Source organism: Tiliqua scincoides, chromosome 2 (assembly GCF_035046505.1).
Source record: "Tiliqua scincoides isolate rTilSci1 chromosome 2, rTilSci1.hap2, whole genome shotgun sequence".
NCBI lineage: Eukaryota > Metazoa > Chordata > Lepidosauria > Squamata > Scincidae > Tiliqua > Tiliqua scincoides.
The window spans coordinates 269,208,354-269,233,953 of NC_089822.1; the positions used below are offsets into that span (position 1 = coordinate 269,208,354).

General features: G+C 53.4%; 1 protein-coding gene across 1 annotated transcript in view; it reads right to left on the reverse strand.

The window, feature by feature from the left end:
• The window catches only part of LOC136640475 (major histocompatibility complex class I-related gene protein-like), a 218,346-nt gene that overhangs the window by 56,707 nt on the left and 136,039 nt on the right, over positions 1-25,600 (reverse strand). The gene's annotated exons all lie outside the window — the stretch shown is intronic.

The following is a 25,600-nucleotide window of genomic DNA, read 5'->3' on the forward strand; positions in this document are numbered from 1 at the left end:
CAAGTGCTCAGCCAGGATGTGGTTCCCCATCTCCAGGGAAGGAGATGCCAGAGGTTTCCCATACAAGAGCACTACAAGTCTTTCACAGTGTTGATCCTTGATCTGCTGGCTCTGGTTTTGCTCCCTGGAATGACGCTGGAGAACAGCTGGGATCAGCATCCAAGGAATTAGGGTAGATTGCAGGAGGCTCCGTTGAGAACAGAGACCAGAAGTATCCCTTGCCCACTCCTGAACAGCAGAGAATATAAATATGTAATAAGGAAAACAGGACACAATCGAAGAGATATGATCATGGAACAAGTTTCAAGGTGGGTTTGAAAAATATGGACAAATTTCTGGGTCATGGACAAAGGGAGTTTCAAGTACATCCCAAGTCGTTGAAGTCTGGATTGCAGAATCTGGATTTTGGAAGTGCATCTTGAGAGACAGATTTAACCAGTAAATGGAGAGAACTTTCCTTCCAAAGCATATGTGTGTGTGTGGGGGGGGGGGGGGAGGATTTGATGGCTTCCTGGTACTCTCAGGCCAGGTTCAAATTGTTGCTTATGGCAAGGCAGACTGTGGCTACCACCAGCCTTTGGGGTACCAACCTGCACAGCCAGGAAGCCTATGAAGTTGTGTAGCTAGCAAGGGGCAGGGGGGCGGTTCACACTAGGTACAAATCTTGGGGGTTGACACCACAAATAACCAAAATCGCCAGAATCATGGAATACCATCATGCTGTATGCTGTTAGATGTGTAATTTACAGCAGAATGCAATGAAAAAACTGGAGAGAAATATCTCAATTCTATCAAAAGTTATGGCCAAAAACCCGGAAAACAAAAAATGGAAAGCAAAACTAAGCCAGACGGTGCATTTACTCATGACTAAGCTTTATGTTTAAGCTTGCCTTAGTCCCTCGGAAAGGGCATGCTGAGAGGAATCCAACAACACCAGAACAGTCCTGATCCAATGAATGTAGCCCCCCAAAAGCACCGGAGAAGGAGGTCCCTCCCTCCAAGTTGGCAAATGTATTGAGCCCTATGGAAAGCGAGACTAAGCCACAGGGTCGTGTTTACTTGTGAGTAAGCCAACGTGCCCTGGCTCGTGGTTAGGCCAGGCAAAGGGGAATGTGATGCCACCTGAATGGTCCTGATCTGATGGAACTGGAGCTCCACAAATGCTCCAGAAGGCAGCCCCTCCCTAAAAAGGATGAAGCAGAAGCTTAACAGGGTAAGGTGAATTTTTCTCTGTTCTAAAGCCTGGTGGGTCCTGATAGTGATATGCCTGAAATATAAGAACTTAAATTGAACCGGGTACTGGGTAGGGCTGAAAATCTTTCTGATACTTTTATGGGGAGGGGGGAGTGTCATTGCAGGCAGGCTACAGAGGAAATTCACTTGGTGGAACAGGGCTGACTTCCCCTTATTTAATTATTTGTTTTACTTTAATTATTTTAATTTGCTTTATGGTGTCACTTCCAGCCATGACGTCACTTCTGGTGGGTCCTGGACAGCTTGTCATTCTAAAAAGTGGGTCTACGTGCTAAATGTTTGCTGCAATAATGTGTTAGTAATTTGACACCCTGGGGGGGTCACAACTGGTGACCAAAATCACTAAAATCACAGTTTGGAGAAATAATACCATCATGTTACATATCAATCAACGTGTAATTTCATGCAGAATGCAATGAAGCAAACCGCATTGAAATATCTTTATTCTATCAAAAGGTACAGTCAAAAAAAAGTGGGGTTGGGGCAAGGGTAGATCACCACGCCCACCACCTGGGGTGTTGCCCCGCCCACTGCATGGGTTGACTCGCTGGCCTCCCGCACCAGGTGATGCAAACCTTAGTGACGCCACTGCTTAGAGGGGATAAGACAGCGGTCTTCCAGTATCTGAAGGGCTGTCAGTAAGGGCAGTTTGGCAGTGGAACAGGCAGCTGAGGGAGGTGGCAGATTCTCCAGCACTGGAAATCTTCAAGCAAGGTTGGAGTTGATGGTCTGTTAGGTCCCTTCCAATGCTATGATTCTATGAACACACATACAGAGTTTTGTATAAAAATATATAACTATTCAGAGTGGAAGCAACTCTTCAGAATCTGGACAGTGAAGTTGGGACATCACACCAGCAAACCTTCTCTTCAGCAATCCTAATCTAGGGCAATTTCCACCCCCCAGGAAGACCTACCAGAGCTCAGCATTCCAGGCTACCAGAGGAGCTGGTGAGGCCTCTTACTTTATAAAGACCTCGACTGAATTTGAGCACCAGTTTTAATTCAGAAGATTTGGGTGGATATTCCAGCCCCGTGACATTGGGACTGAGGATCTGGATTTTGTAGGTTCATCCTGAGAAGATTATTGAACCACCACAAGTAGAGAGTGTGGCTCTAGCACAGGGAGGGGACTGGATGGCTTCCCGTTACTTCCTAGGCCACGCTTGACACGTCATTTATGGGGGAAGTTCTAGATACTTGCCACCCCCACTGCTGCCAGCACACGGCCACTACGATCACCATCCATTTGGAAGCAGCCATCTGTGTTCATGACACATGGCATGGAAGGAGAAGACAGTTCCACGTCCCAAGAGGCTCAGAATCCAGACTGTATTGCACAATGATGCACACCTAAGAACATAAGAACATAAGACCAGCCCCACTGGATCAGGCCATAGGCCCATCTAGTCCAGCTTCCTGTATCTCACAGCGGCCCACCAAATGCCCCAGGGAGCACACCAGATAACAAGAGACCTCATCCTGGTGCCCTCCCCTACATCTGGCATTCTGACTTAACCCATTCCTAAAATCAGGAGGTTGCGCATACTCATCATGGCTTGTACCCCATAATGGATTTTTCCTCCAGAAACTCGTCCAATCCCCTTTTAAAGGCGTCTAGGCTAGACGCCAGCACCACATCCTGTGGCAAGGAGTTCCACAGACCGACCACGCGCTGAGTAAAGAAATATTTTCTTTTGTCTGTCCTAACCCGCCCAACACTCAATTTTAGTGGATGTCCCCTGGTTCTGGTATTATGTGAGAGTGTAAAGAGCATCTCCCTATCCACTCTGTCCATCCCCTGCATAATTTTGTATGTCTCAATCATGTCCCCCCTCAGGCGTCTCTTTTCTAGGCTGAAGAGGCCCAAACGCCGTAGCCTTTCCTCATAAGGAAGGTGCCCCAGCCCCGTAATCATCTTAGTCGCTCTCTTTTGCACCTTTTCCATTTCCACTATGTCTTTTTTGAGATGCGGCGACCAGAACTGGACACAATACTCCAGGTGTGGCCTTACCATAGATTTGTACAACGGCATTATAATACTAACCGTTTTGTTCTCAATACCCTTCCTAATGATCCCAAGCATAGAATTAGCCTTCTTCACTGCCGCCGCACATTGGGTCGACACTTTCATCGACCTGTCCACCACCACCCCAAGATCTCTCTCCTGATCTGTCACAGACAGCTCAGAACCCATCAGCCTATATCTAAAGTTTGGATTTTTTGCCCCAATGTGCATGACTTTACACTTACTGACATTGAAGCGCATCTGCCATTTTGCTGCCCATTCTGCCAGTCTGGAGAGATCCTTCTGGAGCTCCTCACAATCACTTCTGGTCTTTACCACTCGGAAAAGTTTGGTGTCGTCTGCAAACTTAGCCACCTCACTGCTCAACCCTGTCTCCAGGTCATTTATGAAGAGGTTGAAAAGCACCGGTCCCAGGACAGATCCTTGGGGCACACCGCTTTTCACCTCTCTCCATTGTGAAAATTGCCCACTGACACCCACTCTCTGCTTCCTGGCCTCCAACCAGTTCTCAATCCACGAGAGGACCTGTCCTCTAATTCCCTGACTGTGGAGTTTTTTCAGTAGCCTTTGGTGAGGGACCGTGTCAAACGCCTTCTGAAAGTCCAGATATATAATGTCCACAGGTTCTCCCGCATCCACATGCCTGTTGACCTTTTCAAAGAATTCTATAAGGTTCGTGAGGCAAGACTTACCCTTACAGAAGCCATGCTGACTCTCCCTCAGCAAGGCCTGTTCGTCTATGTGTTTTGAGATCCTATCTTTGATAGGATAGGACCTGGCTTAAGAAAGACATTCAGGGATCTACTTACTGGCATATATGGCAATCGCAGTCACGAGCAGAACCAGGGCCCCCAAGAGGCCTCCTACAATGAACCAAACAGGCACCGAAGCTGAAATGGAAAGAGAGTTTTATGTTTCAGAATCTACGAGCAAGCAGAGTGGGAGTGAATCTGGACAATGAAGGTGGAACATCACACCAGCAAACCGCTGAGCAAGTCCCTCTTTAGCAGTCCTGATCTCGGGCAATTCCCTCCCCACGGAGGCCAACCACAGCTCAGCATTACAGGCTTCCAGAGGAGCTTGCAAAGCCTCTTCCTTTGCCAAGACCCCAACGAAATTCATGCACCACTTTTATTTTCTTGCATTCTTGTCTGATCCTTTCATACCCATAAAATGCCTCTGTTCCCAGGGCTCCTCTGCCCACCCTCCTGCCAGCAGCTACATCCTTCTTCCAGCTTTCAGTGCCCGGGTACATCAGCAGTTTTGCACCCCAAGGTACAGACGGGGCCTACTGAGAATTGCTGGTGTGTTTCTTCTTTGGCAACCTCCCTGGGTGAAAATTCACCTCCCTGATCTGCCCACCACTCCAGCCCCCTCCCCACAAATGCCCCCCATCCTCCTCCCTGCAATCGCTCACCAGACGCCTCCACGGCCACATCCAGAGGTTCCTGAAGCCCTTCGTGTTCCACATGGCACCGGTAGTGGCTCCTCTCCTTTGGATCAATCTCGATGCTGAACCAAGTATAGTAGGTTCCATCCACATTGGGGCTGACAGCCCCATGGAACGTGTCCCCCTTCCTGACCTCCTCATCCTTCCTCCAGGTGATGTCTATCGCTTTGGGGTAGAAGCCGTGAGCCTGGCAGAGGAGGGTCTCCAGGCCCTCTTGGCTGTCCTTGAGGGTCACCTTCACCACTGGGCGCTCTGTGGGAAAGTGGCAACATCAGTGAGATGCTTGGTTGGCTGGCAGAAGAGATGCCGCAAGACCAGGAAGAAGGGGCCCCACAGCTTCAATGTGATCCACCCCCTTGTCCCAAAGTTGGATGCCCCACACATGCAGCATCATCAAGAGAGGAAAAGTCAAGGAGACAGGGACTCAACTGCATCCACTTCACCGGGACGGTGGCGGGACTGGTGCCCTCCCTCCGCTGGGCTGCGAGCAGGGGGAGCCTCCGGCGCTGTGATGGGAGGCCTGGAGGAAGCGGCCCCCCCACTCACCTTTCCTCTGCAGGGTCTCCGCCCCATAGCGCAGGTACTTCTGCAGCCGCTTCGGGCACTCCTCCTCCAGGTAGGCCTCCCAGAACTGGGTTTCGCCCAGTTCGGCCTCCCACTCCGCCTTGGTGATCTGGGCAGGCTCGACGGCTGCCGTCCAGGTGAGTGTCTTCAGGTCCAAGGCGATGAAGTCCCGCCCGTCGTAGGCGTACCGGACTTTCCCTCCGCGGGGCGCGCCCTCGCTCAGCTCGCAGCCGCACGTGAGCTGCCAGGTGTGAAGCCCTGCAAGGGACCGGCCGGGGGCATCAGAGCCCAGGCAGGCAGGCAGGGCCCGACCCCCACCCCAGACATGTCGTGCCCAGAACAGGGTGCGGATCCCGGATTCCCGCGCCGGCTAGGGGCTCTTGTGCCTCCCCCCTGCCGGCCAGCTCAGCAGTCGGGGCGGTTCAGCTAGCCAGCCCTTGGCCCGACCAACTGGGAAGGGAGAGGACGCGACTCCTGGGGCCTCCCGTCGCCCGCCAGAGGTGCGCCCGGCTCCTCCCACTCACCTCCGCTCTGGTTGTAGCGCTCCATTAAGTTCTGCAGGGTCGCTCTGAAGGTCTCCTCTGAGCCCTGCGCGGACTGCGTCTCCTGCTCCCAGTACTGGGGGTCCTCCTGGCCCGCCTGCTCCATCCAGGGCGCCCGAGGCACCGCCCTCTTTGTGTCGCTGTCGTAGTGCGCGATGAGCTGCCCGTCCACGTAGCCCACGGCCACGAACGCGGGCAGCCCCGGGCCGGGCTCAGACAGCGCCGTGACGAAGTAGCGCAGCGAGTGCGACGCCGAGCCTGCGGGGGAGACAGTGATGGAAAGATTTTCAGATTCTTGTCACTGGCGCAATGCCAAACAGCCACAGACTTTTTAAAAGCATTTGGAGGCTTTTATTTACAGCCATTTACAGTTTAATTGATTCAGTTTGGATACAGCCTTTACCCCTCGCTTCTTTCTTAGTTTCTCAGAGAACCACACCCAGATCATCATATTAAATAACCGGACACAAACAAGACAACCATGTGACCCTGTGTGCCACTTCCATCTCCTCATTGGGCATATTACGACACTGGTGTCCGGTTCCAGCCCTAACTAGGAAGTCATTTTACCCTTCTAAGGAAAAGTTCTTGGCCTACAACTTTGGTTACACAAGACCCTGGAATTTTCCTTTTGGGAAAGCTATGATGTACATGTTCTTTTGCTCAGGTCACCCTGACATAATGGCTATCCTGTTCTGTTTTAAGAGAAACACCAGTCTTTTTCTTGGCTCCTATTTCAGTTATTTTTCTCATCTGAACAGAAGTTAGCTTAACCCTCTAAAATCTCTATCAACAGTCAGGGGCGCTCGCCAGCCTGCGGGCTCCGTCCCAGTGGGGCAGGATGGGGCGCAGCCTCTGTGGCTTGGGGGGCCGCTGCATGCCCCTCGCACAGCCACCCGGGCCCCGCTGCCCCGAGGAGGCTGCAACCACCCTGGGGAGCCCTGCTGTCGAAGCCAGAGCTCCCCCTCCACACGCCCCCCACATCTCATTCAGCCGCTCCGCCTTGCTGCTCCTCTCTGTGGAAGGTGCTGGGTTTCTGCCCATCCCCCGGGTGACCCAGGCCCCCGGCCACCTGCAGGACGCCCAGCACAGCGGAGCGTCTTCCTGCAGGAGGAAAAGCGGCCCTCTCGTCACAAGGAACACCAACAAAGTGGGTCTGCCTGCAAGTGCTGAGACCCCCGCCCCCTTCCCCACTCACATGCGTGTCCACAGGCTGCAACACTCAAGCCCCACATGGCACAACTGGCTCCAGCGTCAGGGACAGGCACAGACCCCGCACGTGCATCTTCCTGGTTTTCACGCACAAACAGGCTGAAGCCACCCACCGTCTCTTAAGAAGCCCCGCCCCCCAGCACCTGAGCCCCGCACCAGTTTCCACACACAGGCTCACTAGCACGGATCCTCAGGCTTGACAAGGAGAAGCTCCACCAACAACACTTCTTTATTTGCTTCCTTCTCCTTTCATTCCATGAGTAACCAAAAATGCACCTCCACTGCAGCCACTCTGGATGTCACAAGATGCACCTCCAGTTTTAAACTCCTCTCAAAGGTGCATTTAGATGAGAGTGAGATTTGCCTCAATCAGCCAGCAGGGACACACTCAGCATCACAGGTACTCCAAGTAAAATTATCCACACCCTTCACACATCATCAAGACAATAAGTGACATCCCCTTGGGTAAATGCATCCCCACCCCATTTTCCCTTCCCTAATCAGACTCAGGCTGCAATCCTAGCCACACTTTCCTGAGAGTAAGTCCCATTGAACAAAACAGGACTTACTTCTGAGTAGACCTGGTTAGGATTGTGCCCTCAAGTTTCTGAGATTGAGCTTCCAGTGCCTCTGCCCTTGTAATTTGGGAAATATTGAATCAATCATACACATCCTTTTTTATTGTCCTCGGCACACTAGATCCCACCACACTTACATGACTCCACTTCTCGGCAAAATGAATGGGCTTTCGGATGAGGCAAAACTGAAGTGTCTCCTAAATGACTGCTCACCAGATGTGCTAGAGGGAGTTTCAAAATTTTTACTTTTAGCCATTTCTAAGCCTTCTTGATGTAATTTGTCAAAATATTGATATTTTATGTTGAACTGTAAATGTATTATTAGTAATTTAGTATTTTAACTCCGTTTTTGATAAACGGGATTAGGACTGATTATGTTTGCTTTTATGATTTCTTTATCTATGCCTAATAAAGGTTCATTCATTCATTCATTCATTCATTCATTCACTTCAGCTGTCCTGTTCCTGCCCCTGAGAAGAATCTTGCACAGGGGATGTATCCCAAGGCAGGGGCAGAAGCCCCCTGAAGCTCAGCAAGATGCAGCCAGGTGCAGCCCCTGGCCAGATGCCCCCCCCCCCAGATAAGGGACCTCATTGAGGGAAAGAGGCCTGGAAGCTACCTGGGACCTGCTATTCCACAAGGCTCAGGGCAGTGACAGATTTTCCTCCAGTCCTCAGTCACTCTACTCAAATTCAGTTCATTCTCTCACACTGGATTCCCTGGTGATTCTCCAAGATAGGCAGAGCTGGTCTGGCGCAGAGGCTGAACTGTGGACCAGGGTGTCCCCGACTGGACTGAAGGCAGGGTGGTGTAGTGGTCAGAGGTGCTGGGGTGGGTGTAGACTCAGCCCCCAACTCAGCAATGAAACTCACTGGGTGAGTCAGAATCACGAAGCCTAAACAATCCTGGAGGGGTTGTGAAGAAAAAAGAGCAGCGAGGGGACAGTGTGAGCTGTCCTCAGTGGAGGGGTAGGATATGAAGGCAATAAGGAAATAAAATAATCTCCCCTCTGCTATGCTGCTTCCTCTCAGCTTCAGTTGCAATATGGAAATGACACTTCCCTCCCTTACAGGGTTGTTGTGCAGACAACATCAAGGCAACACAAGTGAAGTGCTTTGCAGAGGTCCAAAAGTGTCAGAGTTGCCCCAGGCTTTCCCATCTGCCCCCCACCCCAGGGTCAACAGTCTCAGCCAAAGAGCTTCTCCTCTGTGTTTTCTTCCTCTGGACTTTAGCAGTGACATGAAACATCAGGTCTGGGACATCCTTCCAGAACAGGTCCTGAAGGTGCCTCAACAGACTGTGATCTGACCTGGTCTCTCTCTCTCTCTCTCTCTCTCTCTCTCTCTCTCTCTCTCTCTCTCTCTTGGATTGAACAGGCAAACTGGAAGAGAAGCCCTGGTCAATGTCAGGTGGTGCTGAACTCTGACCACAGTTTTGTCAACAGCCATAATACTTGAGCTGAAATACTAGAGGAGCAAAACATTCCAGGAAGTCCCTTTTCTGTGGCTTCTGTTCAGCCTCCTTGTCCTTTGGAAACTGCCTTCTTATCTGTGGCAGCTCTCCTGCTTGGTCACATGGTTATGGTGCCCACTTGGGAACACATTTCTTGGGATGAAGTCAGCAAGTGACTTGGTTGGAGCCCCTCCGGCCCCTCCACCTCAGCCCTTGGACCAGAAGAGCTGAGATGGAGAAGCCAGAAGGGCTCCAACCAAGTTACTTGATGACTTCATCCCAACAAAGTTCTATATTTCCCAGCCCACAGGAAGAACCACCCCCTGATTGCGGAGGAGCCCGGACCTCCAAATCTGGTCCGGGTGGAGCACACCCCATTCAGGGCAGGCTGAAGGCTGTTCCTGGAGCTGACAAATCCCCCAGGGCTGCCAGGGGGAGGGGTCCACCTCCCCCCCATCCAGATCTTGGCTTACCTGCTGGGGTGGGGGGCTGTCCTGTATTTGCCATCTAGCAAGCTGGAAGTGATGGAGCACCCTGTCAGCGTCAAGGTGGATGGAAGGAGGGAAGCCCTGAATCTCACTTGAGAGCCCTATTTTTCCGACTAACTACCCATCCTTCCAGGGTTATTGACCAGGTGGGTCTAGTTTGGTCTTTCCTGAGGGCAGGGGCTGATTTTCAGGTTGGGGCACACTGGCCAATGACCAAAAAGACAAAGTGTATCTTCCTCATCTCCTGGCCTTTGTGAGCCTCCATTCACAATCACAGCTGGGGCTTGGTCTAGTCCCAACAGCCCCCTTAATCCTCCTGAAGATCCTTTGGGCAGCTCCCAATGTCACAAGCAGGCTAAGAAAGGGTTCTGGCCAGGCAAAATTGAGGCCTCAACTTTGGGTGCTGGCACCAGGACCTTCTCTCTTGACTTCTTGTAAACAGAAGAGCTCAGCCCTACAAACTGCTGGTTTGATGGTCTCAGGCTCTTGTCTGGGAAGTTCCCTTTAGCACAACAAGCTCTGCATTGTGCAGGAAAAACTGGGAATTACTTCTTGGGATAATTTTAAAAAGGAACACAAACTGGGGCAAAGGAAATGTACGATACCGGTGATACAGGAGGCCAAGACAGACTTTGAGGAGCATATGGCCAGCAACATTAAGAGGAATAATAAAAGCTTCTTCAAATACGTTGGAAGCAGGAAAACCCCAGAGAACTGGTTGGCCCTCTGGATGGTGAGGGAGGGAAAGGGGAGAAAAAAGGAGACTTGGAGATGGCAGAGAAATTAAATGAGTTCTTTGCATCTCTCTTTACAGCAGAAGACCTCGGGCAGATACCGCTGCCCGAACAGCCCCTCCCGACCAAAGAATTAAGGGCTAAATCCTTTCCAGTTTCCCAGCCCTGGTGTAGCTTTGCCAGTGGGCTGTGCACTGCGTTCCGTGGTGGGAAGGTAGTCACAGAGGCCTCCGCAAGGTAAGGGAATGTTTGTTCCCTTGCCCAGGGGCTGCACTGCAGCTGCACCAGAGCTGGAAAGTTGGGTAGGATTGGGCACTGACACCCCAATCCATCACCACATTGCGGAAGTGGCATCGCTAGGGGGTGCGAGCTGCACCGGGTGACGTGCAAGGGGGGTGACGCACACTGGGAGGGTGACGCGCTAAAATCGCGGTGGTTAGGAGTAATACCATCATGTTATCTACAGTTGGATGTGGAATTTCCACCAGAATGCAATTCAAAAATCAGTAGTGAACTATCTCCTTTCTATCAAAAGTTATTGGCAGAAAACAAGAAAACAAAACATGCCTGGAGCCCAATGGAAAGTGAAACCCAGTTGTATCACGTGAGCCTGTGCTTGGGGAGGCTTCCAAACTCAGCACAGGCTGAAGGGTCAAAACATGAATCAGCTTCGCTAATTGGCAGAAACCAACCAGAGCTCTCCAGCACCATCTTTGATTTCTGCCTTTTTTGGCACCTTTTTTATTCTGTGCTGCTGCATTTTTATGTACCATATTTTGTGTGCCGCCTCTTGCTTTCTGCTGCTTTATTGCTGCGCTGCTTTTATACCGTTCTATGAGAATTATTACTATTTCTTTCAAAGATTTACAGCCCACCTTTCCTGTGCTGGAGCAAAGGCTCAGGCGGCCCACAGTTCAAGAACTCAACACAGACAATATATAAACCAAGAAATACAACCGTGAGGACAGCCACAACCCTCCCCCCTCCTTGGGCACTGGGGAAGGGGAGGTTCAGACAAGCAGCGGGGGGGGAGGGGAGGAAGCCCCCCCCCCTTCCCAGACTCAGCCAAGGAAGCAGCACTCCTCCAGTCCAGGGAACCACAGGCAGCTGTTGCTGCTGGGGGCCAGCAAGACTTCTGGGAGGGCCGCGATCCAACAGGACGTGCGGTGGGTGGGGAGGCAGGGCCACGCACAGTGTGTGGGTTTGCGCTCTTCCTGTGACAGGCAGCAGCACTTGGTGGGGAGGCTCTGCCTCACCTGCCTCCCCGAGCAGCACCGCCTCTGGAACGACCAGTGGGGAGGCTCTGCGTCTCCTGCCCCCCCCAGCTACACGTGCAGTTGCTTTCAGAATAAGAAAGCGGCCTGTGCCCCAGAGCCCCTCCAAAGCGCTCCCTCCGGGAACGGGGCTCGCGACCAGCTCTGGTTCCTCCTTCCCCGAGACCCCCCACCCCCCTCTGCCGCGTGCCCAGCAAAAGCCTGGCAGGGCCGGCGCAGCGCTCCAGTCCCGCTCGCCCGACGGCACTCACCGGAGCAGCCCCGCCGCAGAAGACTCGCCCCCAGCAGCAGGCAGGCCACCCAGCGCGCCCCGCTGCCCATCTCGGCCGAGCCTCTCGCGCGCCCCGCTGCCTGCCGGCCAGCCTCGGAGGAGGCGAGCCCACAAGAGTCCCGGGCAGGGGCGGGGCGGGGGAGCGAACGGCCAATAGGAAAACTCCCCGCGGCGCCCCCTGCTGTTGCAGGCAGACCTCGCGCGCCCCGTCGAGGATCCCGTCCGAAGGGGCCTGGGCGCCCCGCTGCCCATCTCCGCCGAGCCTCTCGCGCGCCCCGCTGCCAGCCAGCCTTGGCGGAGGCGAGCCCACAAGAGTCCCGGGCAGGGGCGGGGCGGCGGAGCGAAGGGCCAAAAGGAAAACTCCCCGCGGCGCCCCCTGCTGTTGCAGGCGGACCTGGCGCGCGCCGTGGAGGATCCCGTCCGAAGGGGCCTGAGCGCCGCGCTCCGTCCGTCCCCTCCGCCCGCCCGGAGGCAGCCTGCAGGGGGCAGAAGGACGGAGGCGCGGCGCTGCCCGCGGGCGCCGTGCTGGGAGGAGAGGAGAGGCTCTTCTCGCCCGCGGAGGCTGCGGGGCTTGCGAGCCCTCCGTCCCGGACCCGCCCGAGTTCTCGTCCCTGCTGCCCTCTGCCTCTCCCCTGCTGTCTCTGGCTACGGCCCCGGTAGGGGCCTCAAGGGGGCAGCTCTGCGTGCGGGGGGCCTCTCCTGCGGGGCGGGGCTGCGGGGAGGGGCGGCGGAGCGGTTTGCAAGCGCCTTGCCTCTCCCCTCGCGCCTCCACCCGCCCCTGTAGGCAGCGACCGCTCACGGCACGGTTGTCCCGCTCCCCCAGCGCACCTCCACCGCCCAGAAGGGGAGTCCAGGTCCACCGGAGGAGGGCTGCCTCCCCAGATCCCGGGGACCACACGAGGGATGCTGACGCCCCGGTCAGCGCAGTGCAGGAACATCGCTGGCGCCTCGTGGTGGTTGGAAGCCGCCACGCGTGGTCTGGACACGGTAGCAGGAGAGGTGCTGCTTCCCGGGAGCCAAACTTCTGGCCTGAGGACCATTTCCTGTTCCTGCTGCGCCAGGTGGGAACAAAGGAACAGACACCACCAGGCACCAGATAGAAAGAACAGTGCAGGTCCTGGTGGGATGGTGGAGGAGGTGGGGTGTCGCACCATAAGATCAAACCCCGCAGGAGCGGGAAGGCTGGGGGTGGCCCTGCTTTGGCTCTCATGCCCCCCCCCATGTCGCCCCTACAGGGTTTCACAGCTTGCAGCCTGGGATTGGCTGTCGGCTGCGCCAGGCCGGACACAGAAGAGGGTTGTCCACTATGGCTTTGATGGGAAGGACCTCCTCGCCTTCCACAAGGAAACCCTCACCTGGGCAGCAGCGGAGGCCAAGGACCAAGAGGAGGTGGGATGCTGACTCCGCAGACAATGAGTACCCAGAATCCTTTGTGAATTCTGCAGCCACTCAATTTCTGCAGAAATACCTGCGCGATGGGAAGGAGACCCGGACCCTGCTGAGGAGAGGGGAGGGTGAAAAATGGGGAGAAGAGGAACTGGGCCTCCCGGCTCCCTTTCCCCTGGAGGATCTCCAAATCGAGGAGCTGCCTGTGGAGCTGCTGGGAGGTGTCTGAGGCTGCCCCAGTTGAGGCTGCAGCTGAGGGTATTAGCCATCTACATAACATCCAGTTAATCTCCATCCTGGATATTATCTGGATAGGGCAACCCTCTGGAAGAAGGAAGCAGGCCCAGTGGAGTCTGCCCTGGGAAGGAATGGTCCTCTGACTTCCTTGTCTTTGACTTTCAGGGCTGGGAGTGAGAGGAACAGAAACACAAGGAAAGGACCTGGTTGCCTCCATGGACAACCTGAATAGGGGGCGGGGCCCCTGATGTAACCAGTTTGGAAGGAGAGCAGACAGTTCTCACAAGACCAGGGGTGGGGGGGGGGGAGAGAAGGGCACAAATGCAGCTGTTCTCCTAACTTTGGATAAGGAGGTGCTGCTGCCTGTCTTGAGAACACTCAGAGCCAAATGTCAGGGAGGAGGAGTGGGAAATTCCAGGTGAAGGTGGCCCCAGACCGGAAGCCAAGAGTAGAGGGAGGCCCTGAGGACATTCTTTTGCCCACAGAAAAGTGAAGGGCCAAGGGGAGAAATGATGGGGCCCAGGGACTGAAGGGGGGGCAGGGGGTTCTACTGCCGCTTTGGCTTCTGCAGCCTCTGTGTGCTTCTTGCATCCAGACTGAGCAGCGCCTTCAAGGGTGAGAGTTGGCCAGAGTGGGTGTGTTTGTGTGAATGTGTGTTCGGGCCCCAGCCAGCAATATACTGCGACTGTCTGCCATGATGGAGTCAGTAAAGCTTCCTTGGACTGGATTTCTCTGCCTGGAGAGGCCCCAGAGAGGACGATGATCCTGCTAAAGCGGCAAGAAGTGGGGAAGCCTCATGGCTGTCCAGAGGCCATGAGGGGCAGGAGGGACTGTGGGGGGTGGAGAAGGCAGCCGTTTGCCCTCAGCCCAGGTGTTTGGGGGGTCTTCAGATCTGTGGTAGATCCAACGGAAATATCAAAGCGCAGCTGTGGGTGGCAGTTCCGGGGGGGGGGCTGCTCTTCCCCTGGGCTGTGGGTCTCAGAGCGACACCTGGGCCCACCAGCCTCTTCCTGTCCCCTTCAGTTCCCATCCAAATGGCACCAGAAGCTGAGGGGAGCTGGTGGTGACAGTCCCCACCTGGCCACGTCAGGAGTGAGGGGTTGAAAGACACCCCATCGGAGGACAGCTGTCTTTCGGGGGGGGGGTGCATGTCCAGGCCGAGGAGAGTGATGACAGTGGGGAGGGCCCCTCTCTGCAGATGAGGAGTGACAGCAAGCTGCAGAAGATCTACAACTGCAACTAAAGACCTCCTCAAACCCCCCCCCCCAACATTGAATTTAAAAACAAAAACAACAGTTCAGGATTTGGCCAGTGGCGTAGCTGGAGGGGGGCAAAGCACTAAGTTTTGCAGGGGCCTGAACAAACGGTGCCAGCGGCCCCTCCCCTTCAGAGCCATTCTGGGTGGAGGGAGAAGGCTCACCAAGGGGGAGGGGCCGCAGGCACGGAGAGTTCAGGCGCCTGTAAAACTTAGTGCTTTGCCCCCCCAGCTACGCCACTGGTCTGCTCTGACTCCCTTCGGCTGCTCTCTCCAGGCGCACTTTCTGTGTCAGCCTTTGTGCAGACGAGCCCTGGCGCCGCCCGCGAGCCCAGCTTCGGGTTAGGAGTCCCGAAGAAAGAAAGCTGCCCGGCACTTTCGAGGTCTGCCCAGCAACCGGTGACGCAACAAGCGCACCCGCTCCCCATTGGCGGAGCGCTTCTCGTCGGACTCGCCTTCACAGCTCAGCCCAGCCTGGACGGGGAGGGAGGCTGGTGGTTGCGATCCGGCGCCAGGAGGGATGGGGCTGGCGGGCTGGCGCGCCTGGCTCCTGGGGGCGGCTGCCCTCCCGCTACTGGGGGGCTGCTCCGGTGAGTGAGTCCCTGCAGGGGAGGGAGGCAGGATGGTGGGTGGGCAGCCAGTGGAGTCCCTGGGCAGGAGGGAGGGGCGCTGTACCCACCCTGCAGCCTGGTGGAAAAGGGGGGATTCCGAGTTCCCACCCGGAGCAGAGCCTCAGCCCGCTGCACGTCCTTCTTCCGCGACCTGCAAGTATGGAAGTGCTCGGGGGCAGAGACCTTTCAGAGCAGGGACCCCATGGCGTCCAGGTCCTTATCCGAGTCGGTTGTGACTCCAGGCCAGGTCTTCCTTTCCTGCTGCTCCATCCCGGCCCGTCTCACCCCCAGCTCCCCCCCCCCACTCAAGGCGACCCCCACTTGCCAGGCTGCAGGCCAAGGAGGGGGCTGAGGTTGGCTCCTCTCGCCCACTCTGACTGTCTGTGGGGGGCACTGGCGTTCCAGTAAGTTTCCTCAGGCGCCTGGCTACTCGCCACTGCAAAAGGGAAGAGGTGGGACTGCTTTGCACCAGTGTTTTGCCCCCTCCAGGAATGCCAGTGCTGGGGGGCAGTGCCACTGTTGGGAAGGAAGGGGGTCTGGGTCACAGGTCCCCCCACTGCAGCTGCTGCGTCTCTCAAGCGTGTCTTTGCAGGTTCAGCCTCTTTCCCTCTGAATCCATTTTCCGCAGACTCCTCTGCCAGCGCCTGGCACACCGCTCTGTGCCCCTGAAACAGACTTCGTGACTGACAGAACCAAGACTTCCCCTGGGAAATCCCCAGACCCCCTTCCTCTTTGCACCCGAGAGCCCCGCAGTTCTGCCACCTCCTGATGGCCTTGAACAGCCCCCACGACTGGTCTCTCCTGCGTTAGGGAGTTGATTTTGCTTTACTTGCTCTCAGGCCAGCCCAAGCCTTCCTGTTGCCTGAGGCTGCCCCCCTTGCCCACTGACGCGCCCACCTCTACCCCTTCGCTTGCCAATGTTCTGGCTCAGCAGCCCCCTCCCCTCCCCTCCACAGGAGTTCTTTCTCTTCTCTGTCTCCTTCCTTTTCCAATCCAGTGAGTGGAAGGAGAAGGGGAGGCAGGTAGGCAGACAAAGGTGGGGGCCCCACTGATCTGCTGCCTGAGGCGATGGCTTCAGTTGGCCTCAAGGATGGGCCTGCCCTGCTTGTGGTTTCCTCTCCAAACCAGCCTGCAAACTTTCCCTTGACGTGTGGTGTGTTTTTTGTGCTCTTCCTCACAGCCTCCCCCGCTGGGCACTGCCAGTTCCTGGTGCCGTTTTGGCCAAGTTGTCTCTGTGACTGTCCAGCCAGACCACACATTTGTCACCAGCCTGCCTGTCCTGCTTCCCAGTCCCACTTCCCCATTTGGTTCAGCTCCTTCTTCTCCAGGGAAAGTGGTGCCACAGCAGGGGGATCAGGACCAGCTGCCTGGCTCCTGTCTTGTCCATTGCAGCCTCATTCTGAATTATCTGAATGTATGTGCAACCTCCTGATTTTAGAAATGGGCTGTGTTTGAATGCCAGATGCAAGGGAGGGCACCAGGATGAGGTCTCTTGTTATCTGGTGTGCTCCCTGAGGCATTTGGTGGGCAGCTGTGAGATACAGGAAGCTGGACTAGATGGGCCTATGGCCTGATCCAGTGGGGCTGTTCTTATGTTCTTAACTACAATTCCCAGAATGCCTTGCAGGTCTCTTGTTATCTGGTGTGCTCCCTGGGGCATTTGGTGGGCCGCTGTGAGATACAGGAAACTGGACTAGATGGACCTATGGCCTGATCCAGTGGGGCTGTTCTTATGTTCTTAACTACAATTCCCAGAATGCCTTGCAGGTCTCTTGTTATCTGGTGTGCTCCCTGGGGCATTTGGTGGGCTGCTGTGAGATACAGGAAGCTGGACTAGATGGGCCTATGGCCTGATCCAGTGGGGCTGTTCTTATGTTCTTAGGTTATTTTATGTGGTGGCCAAACTTTCCTTCCAACATTCTCTTCTGTTGGCATTTTCTGGCTCGGAGCCTTCAAAACATTGGGTTCAATTTTCAAGTGGCTCTGGAGCATCTCCTATTGTTTCCTTTGGCTAATATTGCTGTGGCCCCTAAAACAAAGCTTGTTGATTTTGCAAGGCCTTGGAGTGGTGGTGGTGAGGTGCTAGTCAAAGGACCTTATAGGCCATGTTTTCTTCCGAGCACTAACCTAATCGAAATGCTCCTAACCCTGTCAGAGGTGCTGACTTTTCTACAATGCCTCCACTTCTGGGTTCCTCTGCTGTGAGTCAGGCAGACCTTTCCTCTGATTTCTCCCCCTTCCCTCACACACCCCACATACACTCACCTGCAGATCAAACCTCCAAACTACTTTCTCTCACTCTGTCACTCTCCCATTGGAAAGACAGGAAATGGGAAAATGCAGCAGAGAGAGAGAGAGAGAGAGAGAGAGAGAGAGAGAGAGAGAGAGAGAGAGAGAGAGAGGCCTTGACACAGGCACCAACACTCTGCTCTCATTCACTAAGCCAAAGGGACTGGGAATTTGAAGCCAGCTGCTTTCCTCTATCCTTGTGATTTTCCAGAAGCTGGAATGGTTCTTTATCCCTTTCCTCAGAGACTTCAGATTTCACACTTACTTGGGAGTAAGCTATATTGACTATTGTTGTTAAAAGCATATATGCAGGAGCCTGTTAAAAGAACAGATCTGTAACATTCCCCTGAATGCAGTCACATACTATCAAATCTATCAGGAATATAATAAGCATTGGAATGAATGGGGATCCACCTGAAATTGGCTCCTAGCCCACCTAGTGGGTTCCACACAATGTCAAAGAGATGATGTGGCCCTCCTGGCAAAAGTTTGGACACCCTGCTCCAGTCCAATGATTTTCAATTTTGGCCACCTCAAGGCACACTGAGAAGCAGCAGCACTAGTACCTGGTGTGTGGCATCTGACATCAGAAGAAACCCAAAGACATAACTTAGAGCTCTGGGCACTCCGGACACCCAAAATGGAGAAAGCACAAAGCAGGCCCATAGGCGCTGCCCAAGGTCCAAAGATCAGTTTTATTCTCAGTCAGGAAGAAGCTCTCTAGAGCAGCTATTTCTGCCACAGTGCTGCAGCACACTGGTGTGTCACGGATAGTCTGCAGTAGGAGTCTGGGAAGAGTAATTTATTACTAGGACCATTGGAGGATGTGAGCCTCCCACTAGCACCACAGTGTGCCTTGTCAATTATTAAAAAAAAACTGATAGTGCACCTTGTCAATTCTAGCACCTTGTCAGTGTGCCATGAGATGAAAGAGGTTGAAAATCACTGCTCCAGGGACAATGAGAAAGCAACATTCTCCAGGAAAGGAAGTAAAAGGCCCAGAGGGAAATGTTCCAAGGGAGAAAAGAGGCCCCACCAGTAAATTTGAAGGAAGGAATCTACCAAGAGAGAAGAAAGGGTTAACCAGCAACCTAGCAGCAAAGGAGCTCCATCAGATGGCTAATATTATAATGCCTTATAATGCCATTGTACAAATCGATGGTAAGGCCACACCTGGAGTATTGCGTCCAGTTCTAGTTGCCACATCTCAAAAAGGACATAGTGGAGATGGAACAGGTGCAAAAGAGAGCGACTAAGATGATTACGGGGCTGGGGCACCTTCCTTATGAGGAAAGGCTACGGAGTTTGGGCCTCTTCAACCTAAAAAAGAGGCGCCTGAGGGGGAGACATGATTGAGACATACAAAATCATGCAGGGAGTAGGTAGAGAGACTCTCTTTTCCCTCTCAGACAACACCAGAACCAGGGGACATCCACTAAAATTGAGTGTTGGGAGAGTTAGGACAGACAGAAGAAAATATTTCTTTACCCAGCATGTAATTAGTTTGTGGAACTCCTTGCCACAGGAAGTACTGATGGAATTTTTCCTGGATGCCTTTAAGAGAGGATTGGACAAATTTTTGGAGGAAAGGTTCATCACGGGTTCCAAGTCATGGTAGGAATGTGCAAGGTAGAGGCAGGCTGCCTCTGATTGCCAGATGCAGGGGAAGGCACCAGGATGCAGGTTGTGTCTGTTCTCTTGTGTGCTCCCTGGGGCATTTGGTGGCAGGAGGCTGGAGGCACTGTGAGATGCAGGAGGCTGGACTGGATGGGCCCTTGGCCTGATCCAGTGGGGCTCTTCTTATGTTCTTACCTGAGAAAGGACAATCCTCCCTCCAGCTAAGCCCCACGTCTGCCTCCCTTTCCAGGCTCCAGGTCCACTAACTACTCTTACAGTATTTTATGGACAAGGGTGTCAGAGTCTGGCCAGGGTTTGTCCTGGTTCACCACTGTGGCATATTTGGATGACCTGCTCCTTGGTGTCTACAACAGCGATGGGAAGAGGATTGTGCCTCGAGTGCCCTGGGTGGAGAAGTGGGAGAAGGAGGACCCCCAACAGTGGCAACAGGAGACAAAGATTGTGCGGATCTGGCTGTTTGAGTTACAGTGGATACTGGAGAAGGTGCAGAAGGTCTTCAACCACAGCCGAGGTGAGCAGGGGTGGGAGAGATGACTGCTGCATAAGGGAGGGGGAAATATGGGGAGAGACGTGCCTCTGCCCCAGAGGCTCCTCTCCTTCACAGTAGCTGCCTCCTTGGTCACAAGGACGGCTGCCCATGGTGCCACCCCACCTCAGGGAGATTCCAGATGTCCCCCTGAAAAGTCTCACTTTCTCTCAAATTATGGAGGGATTCTCCCTCACTGGAGATCTTCAAGCAGAGGCTGGAGATGCTGTAGGAGGACGTCCTGAGAGGAAGAGAGGGTTGGACTAGATGCTCTTGTGGGTTCCCTCCAGCTCTAGGATTCTATGACTTCCTTCGAGATGGAAGTGTTTCATATAGCGCAATCCTGACAGGCCCTTGGGCCGGCACAAGTCCTTTGCGCTGGCCCAGGAGTGTTGCAAATGTGCCGTAAGGCAAGTTTCCGCCTCATGAGTCAGCTAGGCTGGTGTGCAGAGGCTGACTTAAGCCTCCACGCTGACAGAGGTACCGAACCTTGCGTCATCATGCTCAACTAACGCAAGGCTCTGGGGAGGGCAGAGAGGAGATGGGAGGGAGGCGTTCCGGGGCGGGGAAGGGTGAGCACACCTCAGGAGGTGGCACACGTCCGAGGAGACCCATTGGGCCAGGGTAGCTTACGTGGATGTAAGGGGAAACGTTTCCCTTTACCTCTGGCTGAGCCACTTTGGGCACCTATCCTGCACTGGATGCAGCGCAAGCCTCTTGGTCTCCCTTTTCCAGCGCAAGATAGGATTGCACCCTAATTCCCAAGGCAGACACACAAGTCAGTCTGGAGGGGCAATCCTGCCCTGGATTCGCACTTGGCTCTTTGGGGGACACACACGCATTCCCTGTCCACATGGCCTTATCTGCCTTTCAGGACTTCACACCCTGCAGCAACGAACTAGCTGTGAGCTGAAGGCAGGTGGGCAGAGAAGAGGACATTTGCAATTCGGCTATGACCAAAGGGAGATCATCGCATTTGACAAGGAGACTCTCAGCTGGACAGGAGTTGATGCAGCCAAGAACATCCTAAAGATGTTGGAAACTTTTGCAAACCCTCATGTGAGGACCTACCTCGAAGTGGGGTGCTTTATGTGGCTGCAGAAACACCTGCACTGTGCAAAAGCGGTCCTACAGAGGAGAGGTGAGGGTGGGAAATGTGGAGGGGGTGGCAATTGTACTCCTTTTTTTCCTTGTATGACCATCCAGGCTTGAAGCAGGTGGAACATGTCCGGAACGGTACCAGATCAGAGTTGAGCCAAGGGAGGAAACATGCAATTTTCCCCACCCAGCACCCCCACTTAGGAATGAAAGCCAAAATCCTTTGGAGCGATGCTCAGTTTATGCCCCTCAGTTCAGAGATGATCTGAACCGCTGAGCATGAATATGTCTAACAGCCCAATAAAGCAGTTAACATCAGTGGCTTGCATGTTCCACTGGCTTAAGGGCTCATTAGGACTGTGCTGTTAGTAAATCTGCACTTCGGTTTCACTTAGTGGTTGTTTACACTGGATCTGTTGTGTGTTTGATCTCCTAGTGTTCCTTACAGTGTTGATTGCTCCATAGAATGCCAGGTTATGCACCCAGCCTAGCCTGTTGGTGCTTCATTTGGGTTGCTCATAACATTTCCAGCAAATATCTTACTCCTGCACCAATTCAGTTATGGAGAGGGCTTCATGAGTGCCCTGAATGAGCTCACTGGGCAGTCACAGAACTGAGAGTTTGGCTTAAATCTGAAAGTTTTTTGAGTCTGACATTTTTTATCTTTATGAGTCTCTGACATTTTTGATCTTTTGAGGACACTGCAGATGTGGGACAGCCACTTTTGGGACATGAGGAGGGGGGTCAAAGCAAAAATGTGGGGTCTCTTCTCTCTATTGTCCTAAATAGCAATTCTGTAAGCCAACCAAGGACCTCAACACTGGCATCGCCACTTTCCTCAGATCCCCCAGTGGTGAAGGTGACTCACAAAGACAGTCAAGGAGGCAGGGAGACCCTCTTTTGCTGGGTTCACGGCTTCTACCCAAAGGAGATCAATGTCACCTGGAGGAAGGATGGGAAGGTCAGGCAGGAGGACACGTTCCATGGGGTTGTCAGCCCCAATGCGGATGGAACTTACTACACCTGGCTGAGCATTGAGATCGACCCCAAGGAGAGGAGACAGTACTGGTGCCATGTGGAACATGAGGGGCTGCAGGAACCCCTCACTGTGGCTGTGGAGGAGTCTGGTGAGAGGCTGCAGGGGAGTATGCCTGGGGGGCCCTTTGTTGGAAGGTGGTGGTGGTAGAGTTGGAGATTCTGAGTTTCCCCCAGTCTCTTCCAGTCTGAGTCAAGATGTGTTTGTCCTGTTGCAGCCTCGGTGCCCCTGGCGCTCCTTGTGGGGGTTGTCTTGATGGTCATGATCATCCTCCTTCTGACTGGGATTGTCTCCTACATCAGTAAGTAGGTTTCTTGATAGCCCAGTCTACGCAGAAGCAAGGCTGCAATCCTATCCACACTTATCTGGAGAAAGCCCCATTGAATAAATAAATAAAGCCCCATATGCATAGGATTGGACTCTAAGGGTGCAATCCTAACCAACTTTCCAGCACTGGCATAGCTGTGCTAGTATGGCCATGTTTGTTCCCTTATCTTGGAGTTGCATTGCCCTGACCTCGGTGCTGGAAAATTGGTTAGGATTGTGCCCAAAATCCTATTAGCATTAAGAGGACTTACTTCCAAGATCAGCGTGCGTTGAACTGAAGCATTGGTGCACCTCTTGGACCGCATGTGCTTCTCTGATAGATTTCAGTTTCTGAGAATGATGCTGCTGCTGATGAGGCCTTGTTGTCAGAGGCTTTCTGGCTCTTGAGGTTGGAATCCCAAAATCTGGTGGTGCCCCCAACCCCCTTGCCATAAGCGTTGGGAAGTACCAGGAAGTACCAGGCATGGGTTAGTTCCAGAAACCACCAAATCCCCCCACAGACTTTAGAAGCAAAGTGTTGGTTAGTTCAGCCTCTCATGATGAACCTCCAAAAACCAGGTCCTGCAATCCACGTTTCAAGGGCTTGGGATGTGCTTGATGTTCCCTTTATCCCTTACCCAGATATATTTCCATATTTTCCTTACCTCTCCCCTGGGGGCTGGGGATAAGAATAGGCCCCCAGTTTGGCTGTACTTGTCCTAAGAGGCGACTAAACAGCCACCGGGTAGATGGGACTCGTTAGCTTGGGAAGGCAGCTCATCTGAGAGAAGGAAAACTCTGATCCCAAACCTCCACTGCCTCGTGGCTACATCCAGTTATGGAAAAGGCTTCAGGAGTCAACCTCGAGGCAAAATCCAGAGCCAGAGTCCCTGAGGCAGTTCATGGCTGAACACAGTCACGTTCTGGCAACTCCTGCGACGCCACTGGAACCAACTGTATTGGCCTCTGCCTTTCCATTGGACCATTTCAGCGACGTGGAGAGGGGGGATTTGCTGCATGGGAAACAGCCTATCCTCCATACCTACTTTACCCAGGCTTCGCGCACTGGAGAGGACACTGTGTTCCAGAACCACCATTCAGAGTGTGACACCAGAGTCTTCCGAGACTGAAGGATGCCAACAGTTTCCTTACCCCCCTTCAAACTTCCTCCATGACTGTATCTCTTCTGCTTTCCTGTTTTAGTTAACGCACCTTTATATTCTCTGCTGCTTTTCAGGAGTGGGCAAGGGGCCCTTCAGTTCTCTGCTCTCAAACCAGCCTCCACCTGCCCACCCTGCTTCCCTGGATGCGGATCTCAGCCATCCTCCAGCGTCATTCCAGAGAGAAGGTGCAAGAGCAAAACCGGAGTCAGCAGATCAGGGATCAATACCATGAAGGACTTCCTAGCGAAGTTGTGTGGGACATTTCTGGGATATCCCCCGGAGATGGTTGACCACCACCTGGCTGAGCACCTGCTATGGAGTGTTTGGAATTTGAGTGCCCCACATCCCTGCAGAAAATAGGACTGGATTATCTCTTAACCCACCTGTGGCCCTTGGGGACTCCCAATCCAGCCCACGGGGAGCCCCCAGTCTCCAATCAGCCTCTGGCCCTCACGAGACTTGCTAGAGCCTGTGCTGGCCCAATGCAACTGCTCCCAGTGTGATGGCCGACTGAACGACCTCTCGTGTGAGCTGTGGTCTGAAGGCCCCTTACACTGCTTGCTGTTTCATGTACGTGAGGCAGCAGTGGCAGCGAAGGAAAGGCTGGTCTTGCTTTGTGCAAGGCCTTTCATAGGCCTTAAGCGATTGTGAGACCTACATTCGTTCATATAAGTTCCACCTCTAATATATTCATTCTTGTAAATTTATGTAAATTTTATTTAAATTTGAAATTTGTTAATTCTTTTTTCCCCAGCCCCCAACATAGTGAGTCAGAGAGTTGATGTGGCCCTCCTGCTACAAAGTATGGACACCCCTAGTCTAGAGCAGTGTTTCTTAAACTGTGGGTCATGACCCACTAGATGGGTCACAAGTTGCCTGACAAACAGCATCAAGTGCTCGACTCCTTCTGCTTTGCAATACTGATTTTTTATTTTTTTTAAAAAGAGGATATTTCTTTCATAGAAGCAGCTGATGCAAAATGCTTCTGGCCTGCCTGATATTGGGAGCCATTCATTTGGAGCACCTTTGGTTGAAGCATGTGAAACACTGTCCATAGTTCTGGTTTCCAGAGCTGTTCCTTCCATCAATAATTCTATGCTGCTTTTTTGATACTTGCTGTCACTGCTTGTGCATTGCGTGTATTCATTTTTCTCAATGAAGTCATGATTCCTAACTGGGGGCTTCTGAGCGGCTTCCTGGTGGTCTTGTGCTGTTCTTCTGGCGACTGTGGGAATGTGCACCATGACTAAGACTCTCAAGATCCCTAGATGTGCATGTTTGGGTGCACATAAAAAAGCACAATGCTTGTACCTCCAGAGCAGGTGTGTGAACACCTGGAGCACCTTCTGAGTGAAGAAGACCACAGTGTTTGGGTCATTTGAACTTAGAAAAAAGCCTGAGGTTAAGTCTGTTGTGGGAAAGGTGCAGAATGATTCTCCCTCTCAAACCACAATGCAGGTCGGGGGCTTGGGGAACATCCAGTGGAGAGATTGGCAAGAGATTCGGATGTGGAAAAGGAGGCAGGCTCCTTCCTACAGCCTGCCATTAGTGGGTGGCAGTGGCGTAGCTAAGCCCTGGAGAGGCGGGTGGAGATTTCCAGCCACACGGGCTGCATCCTCTCCACACTCACCTGGGGCGGAGCCCTACTGATTCTGGGGACCTGCTTCTGGGCTCACAGGCAGCCCAGGAAGAAGCAGGCACTTGGCTTTCCTTCCCTCTTTCCTTTTATTGGGAGATGTTTCAGGACACCAAGTGGTTGGCAACCTTCAGTCTTGAAAGACTACGGTATAAGCCTACAGCACCCGGTATTTCCAGGCGGTCTACCATCCAAATACTAACCAGGCCTGACCCTGCTTAGCTTCCCAGATCAGACAAGATCGGGCACGTACAGGGTAACAGGGTAACATCGCGTCAAGCTTTTTTGGGGCAAGGTGGGGAATCTCCTAGAATAGCTGAGGCCAGACTGGAACTTCTCCTCCAGAAATTGGACCAAATCCCTCTTAAAGGCACCCAGGCCAGGTGCCATCACTACGTCCTGTGGCAAGGAGTTCCACAGACCAACCGCACGCTGAGTAAAGAAATATTTTCTTTTGTCTGTTCTAACTCTCCCAACACTCAATTTTAGTGGATGTCCCCTGGTTCTGGTGTCATGTGAGAGGGAAAAGAGCATCTCCCTATCCACTCTGTCCACCCCCTGCATGATTTTGT